Source organism: Balaenoptera musculus, chromosome 14 (genome assembly GCF_009873245.2).
Source record: "Balaenoptera musculus isolate JJ_BM4_2016_0621 chromosome 14, mBalMus1.pri.v3, whole genome shotgun sequence".
NCBI lineage: Eukaryota > Metazoa > Chordata > Mammalia > Artiodactyla > Balaenopteridae > Balaenoptera > Balaenoptera musculus.
The window spans coordinates 33,693,887-33,708,128 of record NC_045798.1 but is presented as its reverse complement, the minus strand read 5'-3'; positions in this window follow the sequence as shown (position 1 = coordinate 33,708,128).

The window sequence follows — 14,242 nt, the reverse complement described above, 5'->3', positions numbered from 1 at the left end:
AGATTCCACGTAACCTTCTGTGCAGTTTTCCTAGCACTCACCATTCAGTATTGATTGATTGATGTGCTTTTCAGACTAGACAGTAAGTTCCGTGATGACAGAGATGGGATGGGTTTTTTGTTTGTTTTGTTTTTCCCTTTATCTACAACTTCTGCACCTAGAAAGAAGCTATCCTGTGTGGACTCTCACCCAGCTCTGGCACCAGACTGCCCCCGGGGTGAATCCTAGCTCTGTCTTTCTGACCTGGGCTAACTGACCTAACACCTTTGTTTGTCAACTTCCTAATCAGCACAAAGGGACCATTGAAATACCTACCCCATTGGATTTATCCATCAAATTGGGACACAGCAGGAAATTGTGAGGGTTCACTTAGTTTATAGGCACAAAGCACCTAGAAGAATTCTCTGTGCATGAGAAACAAAGTTATTATTTCAGCAGGCGCTCAAAAATATTTTGGATAGAATGGATTCATTCATACTACTTTGGTCACAGATTTCCTCCTCATTTGGGAGAATTCTTCCTTGATTTAAATTATATAATACAATATAGGGAAAATAAAATTCTCCTGGTAAACAGAATTAAGGATGACAACCTTCCCTTCATCAAAAAAGGTAAGCACAAACAACATCAAAAGTGCCAGATCTGCCATATACATCAATTCATATGTGGCCATGGATATTTTTTTTGACCCTTTCTTTACCTTTCCTTCACAAACTAAGCCTAAAATGGCTCTCACAGAATCCCAAATTTGGCAACTCTTTTTCTTCCCCAGCTTTATTGAGAGACAATTGACATATAACATTGTGTAAATTTAAGGTGTAGCACGTGATAATTTGATACACATATTTATTGTGAAATGTTTACCACAATAGGATCAGTTAACACATCCTTCATCTCACAAAATTACCATTTTATTGTTGTTGTTTTAGCCAGAACATTAAAACTCTACTCTCATGGCAACTTGCAAGTATGCAATACAATATTGTTAACTATAGTCACCATGCTGTTCTTTAGATTCCCTGGAACTTATTCATCTTATAAGTGAAAGCTTCTACTCTGACCAGCATCTCCCCATTTCCTCCACCCCTCAGCCCCTGGCAACCACCATTCTCCTCCCTGTTTCCAACAGTGCAATCTTTTGGATTCCACATATAAGTGAAATCAAGTAGTATTTGTCTTTCTCTGATTTATTTCACTTAGCATGGTGCCCCAAAGATGCATCCATATTGTTGAAAATGTCAGGATATCATTTTTTATGGCTGAGTAATATTCCATTGTATAGATAGACAGATGGATAGATAGATAGATACCACATTCTTGGAGCCCTTGTCAAATATTAGTTGACCATATACACGTGGGTTTATTTCTGGGCTCTCAGTTCTGTTCCATCAGTCTTTGTGGCTGTTTTGTGCCAGTACCATACTGTTTTGATGATTTTAACTATGTAATAAAGTTTGAGATCAGGAAGCCAAATTTGGCATTTCTTTTGATGAAAAAATGAAAGAAGGGTCTGGAAAACCTCAATTCATAAAGAGAGAAGAGATATTTTGTTCTTTTTTTCCAGATGATTTTATTGTCATCACAATGTATTTATTAGAAACATTACCATGGAGAAAATCAAGGACAGAGCTGCTGGCTTCTTGGCTGATGTCAGGAAAACCTGCCTCAAGTAATATTAATGACCTATATTTTTGATATTTCTTTTTCTCTTTAAATGAATAAATCCATGACATGAATTGGGAGAAAACTGTAACAAATAACATTTGTTTAGCTCAAATATTACCTCTCCAGAGTTGTACTGCCTCTTTTTAAGCTCAGTGCATTTCTTATGGTTATTTTACAAAACTTGTCCATTATTAATTACAACATATTTATCATTTTGTAGTTCACAAAGTTTAGAAAAACCATTGTGACCCTTAATGCTAACATAGCCTGTTGTGTTGGAATGGCTTTTCTAATAATATACTGATAGCTATGATTTAGATGTACAATTATATACCTTAGAATTGGGCAAAATGATTGAGTATTTTTTAAATGGCATTATACCATACATCCTGGAACAATTTTTTAAAAATAAAAAGCATACATATTTGTGAGTAGACTTCTCACTGGATATTGAAGAAAAATATCCTCTGATTTATAATGTTAATAGTTTCCAAATTCTCTTAAGACATGAGTTAGTTGTCTGCTTTACCAAATTTTGAAAAGGCTTTTGTATATAAAATTATACCTTAATTTGGGGCTTCCCTGGTGGTGCAATGGTTAAGAATCCGCCTGCCAATGCAGGGGACACGGGTTTGAGCCCTGGTCCGGGAAGGTCCCACACGCTGCGGAGCAACTAAGCCCATGCACCACAACTACTGAGCCTGTGCTCTAGAGCCCATAAGCCACAACTACTGAGCCCATGCGCCACAACTACTGAAGCCCGCGCGCCTAGAGCCCATGCTCTGCAACAAGAGAAGACACGGCAATGAGAAGCCCGCACACCACAATGAAGAGTAGCCCCTGCTCACCGTGCTGCAACTAGAGAAAGCCCACGTGCAGGAGCGAAGACCCAACGCAGCCAAAAGTAAATTAAAAAAAAAAAATTATACCTTAATTTAGTGAGTCAAACCCATACCTATTTTGGTTAGAAGACTGGAACACAATTAATGTCCTGAGTTGTTGGCTGGTTTATCCTTGGCTAAATTTAGATGCGTAAAATCATTTTATATTAAAGGCCATTTTACTTGTTGTTTGGTAAGTTCCACTTCTGATTTAAAATAAGACTGCATATCTTTCCACACTTCCCACTTCCCATCCGCAGATTTTCCCACTATCAAATTTGCTGTTTTAAATTTCTGACAAGCTTGTGCTTGTATATATTTTTCTAAACGCAATAAGAACGCTGTTTTACTTATTTTTAAACACTGTAGCCCTGGATCTTAGGTCATATTTCTCAAGGGCTCAAGTGTTAGAATACTGACTCTGCAAATCAATACCTAGATATGAGTCCAAATAGTCCAAACAGCTGCACAAGTGTTGCAGTCAAACCTGGATGATAAGGATAGCTCATACAAAGTGTTAGATTGTGCAAATAGCTCCCCAGTAAGGCAAGGGCAGTCCAGGGTGCAAAAGTCTGTTGTTCTCTATTTGATGATTTTTACAATACCTACACATGTGGTGATTAAAATAATCTCCGTGTTCAGAGTACAGATGTGTATCCATTTTACTGCCCCAGTGTGGATCTACGCTTGCTGATATCAGGCCGTGTCAAATGTGGTTTGGCATGTTCCACCTGCCTAGCCCTGGAAATTGTCTTGATTTAGGCAGCTCAGAGCAAGGTTGGAGTGGTTTTCCTTTACTACAGCTTGAGCCCCTTCTTTTTTATTGTGGTGTAATGTACATAACACAGAAGTTACCACCTTAACCGTTTCTAGACATACAGTTCAGTGGCAGTAAGGACATTGACATTGTACAACCATTGCTTGAGCCCTTTTGAGTTAAGCAGTAAGACAGACCATCAGGGTTTCTTTGGGTGCCTTTTCTCTGTCCAGCAGCGGTTGCTGAGAACACACAGTTAACCACAAATACCTGGAATTTCTGGATACTTGAAATGTCTTTCTACATAAAGCGTTCCTGATGTTGTCTTGAATGACTGTTTAGAATAATTTGGAGTTTCTCAGTTACTACTTAGAAGTACAGTTGACCCCTGAACAACATAGGTTAGAACACAGGTCCACATACCTGTGGATTTTTTTTCACCAAATTTGAACTACACGATCTGTAGTTGGTTGAATCCAGGGATGTGGAACGTTGGATATGGAGGAACCACCAACTGGAAAGTTATACGATTTTCAACTGGGGCAGGGAGAGCGTTCGGCCCCCCAAACCCCCATGTTTTTCAAGGGTCAACTGTATAGAGCTTTGTAGAAAGCTGCTAATATTAAGTACATCCATCAATACCAGGAGATAGCTTTCACTTTCCCTTAAGAGTGGAGAGAACCATAATTCAAAAAGATACATGCACCCCAATGTTCATTGCAGCATTGTTTACAATAGCCAGGACATGGAAGCAACCTAAATGCCCATCAACAGAGGAATGGATAAAGAAGATGTGGTACATATATACAATGGAATATTACTCAGCCATAAAAGAGAACAAAATAATGTCATTTGCTGCAACATGGATGGACCTAGAGATTGTCATACTGAGTGAGGTAAGTCAGAGAAAGACAAATATCATGTGATATTGCCTATATGCAGAATCTAAAAAAAGGGTACAAATGAGTTTATCTATCAATACAAAACAGAAATAGAGTTACAGACATAGAAACAAACCAGGAGGTATGGGGGGGGGATAAATTGGGAGATTGGGATTGACACATACACACTACTATACATAAAATAGATAACTAATAAGGACCTACTGTATAGCACAGGGAACTCTTCTCAATACTCTGTAATGGCCTATACAGGAAAATAATCTAAAAAAGAGTGGATATATATGTATAACTGATTCACTTTGCTGTACACCTGAAACTAACACAACATTGTAAATCAACTGTACTCCAATAAAAACTAAAAAAAAAAAAAAAGAGTGGACACTTTATTCTCAACTTCCCAAAGTTCTAAAGAAATTAACACATCAGGGCTTCTTATTTTATCAGATAATTGCAACCTTGGGTGCAAACAAAACCACCAAACGTGGTGGTGTTGTTTGATGGCACAAAGAATATCTAATCGGGCTGCTTTTGCAAGACAGGCAATGAGGCAGCCTTGAGAAAGAACTCCATCACTCGTTCTAGGAGCGCCATCCTTGACAAGATGGAACCGGCAGGCTCTGTGTAAAGGCAGCTTTCCTCCACAACTGTCATTTGGAGGCCGGAAGAGCCTGTGCCAGGCAGGCATAGCATTTGCCTCTGATTTCGCTTCTGGACTCAGGTGCTGCAAAATAGACCCGCGTCTCGGATTGCTTTCCGGGACTTGTGCATGGCCAAACGAACCCAACGTGTGTGGACACGCACTTTCATTTGAATTTGTCATTTGACTTCCCCGTCTAGATCCACTCACTTTTGCTGAGTGTTTGCTCTGAATGAGTGTTCAGATCGTAGATAGCCTACCGCTCTTTTCTTTTCATCACTTCAGTTTGCTACTGTGTGTGCAGAGAGCCTGCCAGAAGTGTGTCCCAGCCCGATGTCCTCGGAGTGTCTTTGGGAATACGAGAACTCATATTACATTTCCTCCTGTGACCTTCACCGGACTCACCACCATGGTGACATGGTACCTTCTTTCGGGATATATCATGAGATACCAATTTCTAATGAGCAAGTCTTTCTTGGAGTAGCAGCTCGCAGACTTTGGTTTTACAATCTTTTTACATTCTTAAAAAACTACTGGGGACCCCGAAGAGCTTTTGCTTATGTGGATTATATCCACATTTATCATATTAGAAAATAAAAGTGAAAATTTTATTTATTTCCAGTTCTATTGAGAAATAACTGACATCCATCACTGTATGAGTTTCAGGTGTACAGCATGATGGTTTGATTTACATAAATTATGAAATGATTTACACAGTAGTTTCAGCTAACACATCCATCTTTTCATATAGATACAGTAAAAATAAAAGAGAAAAGAAAGGGAAAAGGAAAACAATTTCCTCCTTGTGGTGAGAACTTTTAGGATTTACTCTTTCCAACTTTCCTGTATATCATATAGCGGTGTTAGTTACAGTCATCACATTGTACATTACATCCCTAATACTCATTCATCTTATAACCAGAGTTTGTACCTTTTGACCACCTTCCTCCAATTCCCCCTCCCCATCCTCTGACTCTGGTAACACAAATCTAATCTCTTTTTCTATAATCTTGGAAGTTTTTTGTTTGTTTGTTTTAGATTACACATATCAACGAGATCATACGGTATTTGTCTTTGTCTGACTTATTTCACTTAGCATAATGCCTTCAAGGTCCATCTATGTTGTCAAAAATGATAGGATTTCCTCATTTTTTTGGCTGAATAATATTCCATTTATATATATAATGTGGTATATATATATACACCACAACTTCTTTACCCATTCATCCATCGATGGACGCTTAGATTGTTTTCATTGCTTGGCTACTGTAAATAGTACAACAATGAAATGGGGTACAGATATTTTTCTAGTTAGTGTTTTTATTTCCTTTGGATATATTCTTAGAAGTGGAATTACTGGATCATATGGTAGTTCTATTTTTAATTTTTTAAGGATCCTCCATACTGTTTTTCATAGTGGGTGTACCAAATTACAATTTAAAAAAACATCAGAATACAAGCTGTCAGATGATGTCATTCCATGCCATGTAGTCTCCAGAAAACTAGATTGTACTCATGAGAGAATAAGGGTAAAAAAAGATAATAATGTCTTAATTTTGTTGTGAAAGTTGTTTCAACTCAGCAGTCCCCCTGAAAGGGTCTCAGGTACTGCTCAGGGTTCCCAAGACCACACTTTAAGAACCATTTTCCGGGAATAAATAAATCCTCTTTTTTTTATCCCTTTCCTTTTTTTTTTTTTTTTTAAATCTCTTTATACTCTTTATAACAGTGCTATTTCACAGAATCCAAAGGATGTATTTTAGGAAAAGATATTTGGTAACATTCTTCTTAACTTGGAATGTAGGTGGGAAAGGTGTTTGGAAAAGGATTTTTAAATAACCCTTAAGATACTTTTCTCATAGTTAGATGAAGTCTATTTTTTTCCCACCTCCTACATCTCACAAAGTTAGTCCTCTGTCAAGACCAGAATCTTCATAGTTAAAGAACTCTAGTATTGAAATAGCAGATAAAAATGCATAGAAGCAAAACTTCTTATTTCTACCACTGTGTTGAAGTTCAGTTAATGGGCTTTGTGGCTATTTGAGCCCTGTGTCTGAAATGCCATCAAAATAAGGACCAAAAAATGTCTCCCTTTGATGCTCATTCTGCAGGGAATGGGGGGTGGGTGGGAACTGATGACATTTCAGGAAACAAAAATGCCTTCAGAGCTTCTTGCTGCCGGAGATTTCAGGGAGAAGCCACAGGGAACCAGAAGGGACTGAGCTGTAACAGCGACAACAAACTCAGAGGAAAGGTGGTGGATTTAGGAATTAGAAGGATTGGGCTAGCACATGGTGGGGTAGGGCGGGGACATGTGTGCACAGATCTATATTTATACAAGCGAGTAGCCACTCAATAATGCAGGTGAGAAGTAGCCTAGTGAAACGGAAAGGTTTGAGTTTAGAGGTCAACCTTTGACTGTCTTGACTTCTACTTACTAACCATGTGAATCTGGACAAGTGACTTCGTCCCTCTGAAAGTATTCTTCTCACCTGGAGAATGGTATTCTGATACATGCTTTGCCAGGTGATTTTAGAAAAGGTGAAATAATAGTTTCTGCACAGGTAGATGCTTAATAGGTGATAGCGGGGAAGATGGCCAGGAAATGAGAAGCCACCTGGCTAATAAGGATAAGCCTGATTGTCTACTCCCTACCCGCCCCCTTCCCCCACCAGACCACCAGAAGTCTAAGGGACAGGGGAACACTAGCAACTTCACTGCCACCTAGATCCCCAACTTGGCCTTGACCACCTGAGATCATCCCCAAGATTCCACAGGCACAGCTGAGCCCCGTGCTTCTCTGCATGATGTCGGGCTGAGGGGTAGATAGCGAGGGCTCACACTGTTGGAATCTTCCCAAGACCAGCTCTGCAGGGGCCAGGAGAGTGGCTCCTTCCTGGCCAGGCTCTGCTTTCCAAAGTCATGTGCAAAATCACAGTATTCGTTGGTAAGGTTCTTTCGCCAAAAGGTCAAAGCATCAAATGCCTCCACTGAAAATGCCACAGGCCAACCACCCTCACATTTTACACCAAAGAATATGGAAACCAGGTCTTGCTGCAGAATTCTGTCTTCCCTGGCAGGATTACTGTGTGTCTACGTTGGGGTGTTAATCCTTCAGATGAGTCACTCATGTCAATGGCTAGATATTGTCTCATTATTTATTAAGAATGGTGTGACTTTTTATTTCCTACCTTCTTCCTTTCCTCTCTTTGAACCCTTGGCAACTATCTAATTTGTCAGCATTGGCAAATTTCACTTATGTGCTACTTTCTGCATCCCTCAGATAATTAACAAGGGTGTAAAACATGACGGGGAGAACAGAAAGAAATGAGACACATTTCGGGAGTTTTTAATGACAGAAGACTACATTTAAAGATGTGAAAATGACTTTAAGAAAAAAAGCATACCTCAGTAATAGGACTCTCCACTCTTTCCAGCCAAGGTTATTATTCTGAGCAATGATTAACTGAAACTTTTCTCAGAGAAAAGGCATGACTGTAAACATTAGATTGTTCATTAGATGTTGGTCAGGGTGCATAGTGTCAACTTTCATCTTGCTACGTGATTCAGGAAATGACACCTGACCTTCAGGTAATCTAGGGACATCTATACAGGGTTCAAAGAGAGGCAGGGAAGAGATAACAAGTGTTGGCGAGGGTGTGGAGAAAAGGGAACCCTGGCGCACTGTTGGTGGGAATGTACGTTGGTGTAGCCACTGTGGAAAACAGTGTGGAGGTTCCTCAAAAAACTAAAAATAGAAGTACCATATGATCCAGCAATTCCACTTCTGGTTATCTATATGAAGAAAATGAAATCACTCTCTGGAAGAGATATCTGCACCTTCTGGTTCATTGCAACATTACTCACAACAGCCAAGACTTGGAAACAGCCTAAGTGTCTGTCAGTGGATGAATGGATAAAGAAGATGTGGGATGTATACAGTGGAATATTACTCAGCCATGAGAAAGAAAGAAACCTGCCAATTGTGACAACTTGGATGAAACTTGAGGGCATTATGCTAAGTGAAATAAGTCAGATAGAGAAAGACAAACACTGCATGATCTCACTTACATGTGAAATCTAAAAAAGCCACATTCAGAGAAACAGGGAGTAGAGCCAGGGGCTGGAGGATGGAAGAAAGGGGGAGATACTGGTCAAAGGGTACAAACTTTTAGTGATAGGATTAACAGGTTCTGGGCATTTAATGTACAGCACGGTGATTATAGCTAATAGTAGTATATTATATTCTTGAATATTGTTAGAGAGTATGTCTTAAATGTTCCCACTGCAAAAAAGAAATGGTAATTATGTGACAGGATGGGAACACCAGCTAATGCAAAGGTGGTAATTATTTTGCAATATATGAATGTATCAAATCAACACATCGTACACCTTCAACTTACACAATGTTATATATCAGTTATATCTCAATAAAGCTGTGAGAGAATATAAAAAAGAGAGAGAGAGGCAAGGGAGATGGGAAGGAAATAAAAAAAGCCAGACCATTCTCAATTCGCCAAGACTTGGTGAAATACGTTATTCTCTTTTTGGCTGCAAGTCAGACTGTTCTTTTGGAAATGTCCAGTTTCACAGGAACTGGCCAAGTGACATGGGACACATGAACTGCCTGGCTTCCCTTTGGAGTTAGACAAACTGAGATCACTACCATCTCATTTTATGCAATGACTAGAAGCTGTGATCCCACAGTAACCAGCAGCCTTGAAACTTAACATGTCCCCTTAGTGCAGTGGACATCAGTGAACTTGTATCAGTAAAGGATTGGGCACCTCCTATGTGATATTCCATTTCTGCCACTGAAAAGAGAGTTATTCCCCTTAAGAACATACAACATATTTTTAAAGAATATAAAGTAGGGGCACGTGACAAACTGCACAGGGACATTTGGCAGCATCAGACGAAGAGGTCACAGGGTGGTCAGAGCCTGGGGACGGCCCAGTGGAAGGAGGAAGTTGTCCCTAAGGGCTTTCAGTATGACTTTTTGAGGTGAAGGAAGAAAAGACCAGAAGCACCAGTTTTTAATTTCTATTTTGCAAATGCACATTGACGGTGTCCACATGGTAGTCCATTTATGTAGTGTATAAATGTGAATGCACAGATGGTCTACGGAGGGGGAGCTTGTTCCATGAACTGGAGAGACCCCTGCAGGCAGTGAGAGTTGAAGGAGGGCAGGGGAGGAAGAGGTCAAGGTGGGCTCAAGCCAGGAGGTGAGCAGGGGTGGGCAGAAGAGAAAGGGGAGAGCATTCCAGTCCAGAAGACAATACGAGCTCAAGAATGGAGCTGGGTGGTCATCGAATGTTCCTGAGACCAGGAGGAGACTATCCAGTCGAGGGAGGAGGGAACACATTTGGGAGGAGAGGTGATAACAGACCAAGGTTTGTAGCCAGGAGAGCACCTGAACCAGTGCTGCACGTGAGACCTCACAGGAGGACATAAAGAAAAGAGAGATTTAGTATTTAAGAGTTTTGAACTTGCCTCTGACAGGTTGAAAGTCATGATTAAGGAAAACTCACTGGCCAGCAGAATAAAGCCTGGGTCGAAGGGGGAGGCACGAGGTAGGGATTTTCGGTAGAAATAATGGACAGAAAGTGGAAGCAGCTGGTATTGAAGGGGTAAAGGAGCAAGGTGAGTCACACGTGGTTCTGGGTTAGGGTCTAAGACTGTCCTCAAGTTCATTGTCCAGGAAGATCCACCCAACAGAGGACAACAAACGCTGAGCAAGCCCAGATGCTGAGTCAGATCGACCCAGTTCTACACTCAGGCTTTGCTGCTCACTCCAGCTCTGTGACTTCAGGCAAGTTACTTTAACCTCTTCAAGCTGTTTTCTCATCTGTAAAATGGGGATAATAATAATGCCCACCTTGTGGGATGATGTGAAAACAAAATGGGAAGGTGCACTTAAAGCCCTTTCAACATACTTAGCGCTCAGTATGTTTCTTTTCGAATTTTTTTTAAAACATCTTTATTGGAGTATAATTGCTTTACAGTGGTGTGTTAGTTTCTGCTTTATAACAAAGTGAATCAGTTATACATATACATATGTTCCCATATCTCTTCCCTCTTGCATCTCCCTCCCTCTCACCCTCCCTATCCCACCCCTCTAGGTGGTCACAAAGCACCGAGCTGATCTCCTTGTGCTATGCGGTTGCTTCCCACTAGCTATCTATTTTACATTTGGTAGTGTATATATGTCCATGCCACTCTCTCACTTTGTCACAGCTCACTCTTCCCCCTCCCCATATCCTCAAGTCCCTTCTCTAGTAGGTCTGTGTCTTTATTCCCGTCTTGCCACTAGGTTCTTCATGACCTCTTTTTTTTTTTTTTTCCTTAGATTCCATATATATGTGTTAGCATACTGTATTTGTTTTTCTCTTTCTGACTTACTTCACTCTGTATGACAGACTCTAGGTCCACCCACCTCACTACAAGTAACTCAACTTTGTTTCTTTTTATGGCTGAGTAATATTCCATTCTATATATATACCACATCTTCTTTATCCATTCATCTGTCGATGGACACTTAGGTTGCTTCCATGTCCTGGCTATTGGAAATAGAGCTGCAATGAACATTGTGGTACATGACTCTTTTTGAATTATGGTTTTCTCAGGGTATATGTCCAGTAGTTGGATTGCTGGGTTGTATGGTAGTTCTATTTTTAGTTTTTTAAGGAACCTCCATACTGTTCTTCATAGTGGCTGTATCAATTTACATTCCCACCAACAGTGCAAGAGGGTTCCCTTTTCTCCACACCTGTGATCCATTTTGAGTTTATTTTTGTGAAGGATGTGACGTCTGTGTCTAGATTCACTTTTTTGCATGTGGCTGTCCAGCATCATCTGTTGAAAAGACTATCTTTGCTCCATTGTATTGCCTTTGTTCCTTTATCAAAGATCAGTTGACTATATATGTGGTTGGCACCTGTATTTTTAAAAGGCCTCAAAGGGGATTCTATGAACACCTTCTAGGCACCCCAAAGGCAAGTTTCGCCAGTAAGAATTATAATAAATAGTTGCTCACAAGTAAGGAAATAATAGAAAGAAGAATGTTTTCTCTTTTACTTAAGTCAAACTTGGAATATTTCAGGACATAAAAGATAGATGCAGTAATGTTATCTGCTATATTTGGATGAAATTGAGCATATCTAAAGAGCATAAGTTTTGCAGGTTATTCTTGGTGTCATCTTTGAAAGAATTACATAAGGCCCATGAAAATATTCCTCTGATGACAGATAAAGGACCTAAAAATCCAAACATGCATTTTATTCCCTTTCAGACCCAGTAAACGAGAAGCAGATTTCAACCACATACAGAATTTAATATGCACAGAGCTGCCTTCACTCCCTGGAGGCAAATCTAGTTTCTGGTTGAAATCACGTTACCATTGTAGCTGTTTCTGTTCTGCTTTTTGAGAGAGTCCTTGCCACAACGGTAGATGCTAAAATAGACTTCTCATGAGTTGGATCACCGTCAGACAAGAGCAGTAGAGGTAGAAAAGGCCCTTGTGAAAAGTGAAGAGGAACATCAACTCTTGACCTAGCTCCCATATATCTTTTCCTTCTGGGGTCAGCACCTTATTCTCAGTTTGAACATTTGTAGAGTAGCACTCTCCATGGAACTTTCTTGACTGTAAGGACCAGCTACATGAGTTGGTTAACTTAGTTACTTGTTCCATTTGAACAGCCAAGTGCAAACCAGGAAACAGAAAAGGAGGGTAATCTTGGAACCATAATGATGCCCTGACATTCAAAAAATTTAATTCCTATTGCTTCCATTACCGAGTGCCAGAACAGAGCCATCAATGCAAGTGATCATGCCTGAAAAAGCTCTTCCCCAGTGGCATAAAAAACTGAGATCTTTTATATTCATTCAATGCTTGAGAAATGGGTGAATTAAGTTTTGAGTGTAGAGTAGTTGGAAAATATTCGAAAGCTAAGATGATTGAAAAGACTGGAGATGCAGATAAATCCTGGAAACTTCATAAGTATGAAATGATATAGCTTTCCAATATTTTATAATATCAGAAAATCTTACCTTATAGTTTTTTCTCGGCCTGCAAAATCTTTCCCAACAATCTTTGATTTTCCAGTGTTAAGAGTGTCTGGTAAATTTGTTATCAGGAGAAATAGAGTACTAATGCTGACAGATGTTATGTAAACTTCTATTAAAATCATCTAACAACTTTTAAAGTTGAATGAATATCTTTCAGACCATGAGCCTGATTTCAATTGCACAATGGTTAACATTTCTCTGTAGACAATGTCTATGACGAAGTATGAGATTTTTTGGGTAATCAAAATGACATTAACAATGTTATTATGATATTTATGCAGATATTTCCAATTTTAAAACAGTATCTTTGAGATACAGGGGAGCAGAACAATGTAATTTTTTAAACTGCTATATATCATTCATTAAAAGTAGATATTCCTCTAGGCTATTAGACATGGTTAAAACTCTATATTGAGCTCATTTTCTGTTTAAATGGAATCCCAAGCAAAATATTAGAGGGTTCAGGTTACACTTTCTTAGGGATTTGATCCCATAGCCCTTAGAATGATAGATGAGGAAACCAGGACACCCCACTGTTGTCTGTAAGCTCATCACACATTATCTGCTTTCCATAACTCTTTCCCTGGACTTAAATTCTATGGCAATGACCAGAGGCCTCTTCACACAGAATGGGCCAAAAATCTAGTTCCATAGAACTAGAGTCCTTTTTCACCAGACTGAAAGGGATGTGATGGAGTGTTAGAAATTATTTTGGAGCGAGATCTAGCATGTTCTATTCTGATTCATGCTCTGAAGTGAGCTGGATGAATGCATGCTTAAAGCTGGACAATTTATGAATAGAATAAAATTGATAACACTGCCAGCCTCAAGGCATTCCTTTTCTGGAAGGAGAACTGTTTCTAGACCAGAGGGAATACAATGTTAAGGGGAAAAGGGAATAAAAATAAAGGGAAATGGCCAGTTTAAGTTGCTGCAACAGTCCGTAAATGTTGTAATCTACCAAGAACATTTCTTGGTGTATGTGTGCTAGCGGTGACGGTGAGCTCCGTCCCTTGAGCTCCACATGGCCTGATCAGCCTGGCCAGATCCGGAGCCAATCTTGGTCTGATCAGGTCAACTTTGTCTCTGATGACCGGGGGTGGGGGATGGAAGAGGCGGGGGAGGCGATGAGGCTGTGGGGGGGTGGGAGTGTGAGTCTTGAATTTGTCCTGGAGCCCTCAGCCTGATGCTGGGGGAGCCCTGGGAGGGACTCCTGCTCACACTGAGCTGGGGCTGTTTTCTAAGCCTCCCTGGAGTTCGCCAGGCAGCAAGTAAAGCCCAGCGATTACAATCCAGCCTCTGCAATCAGACTCCCAGCTTTGAAGTTCAGCTC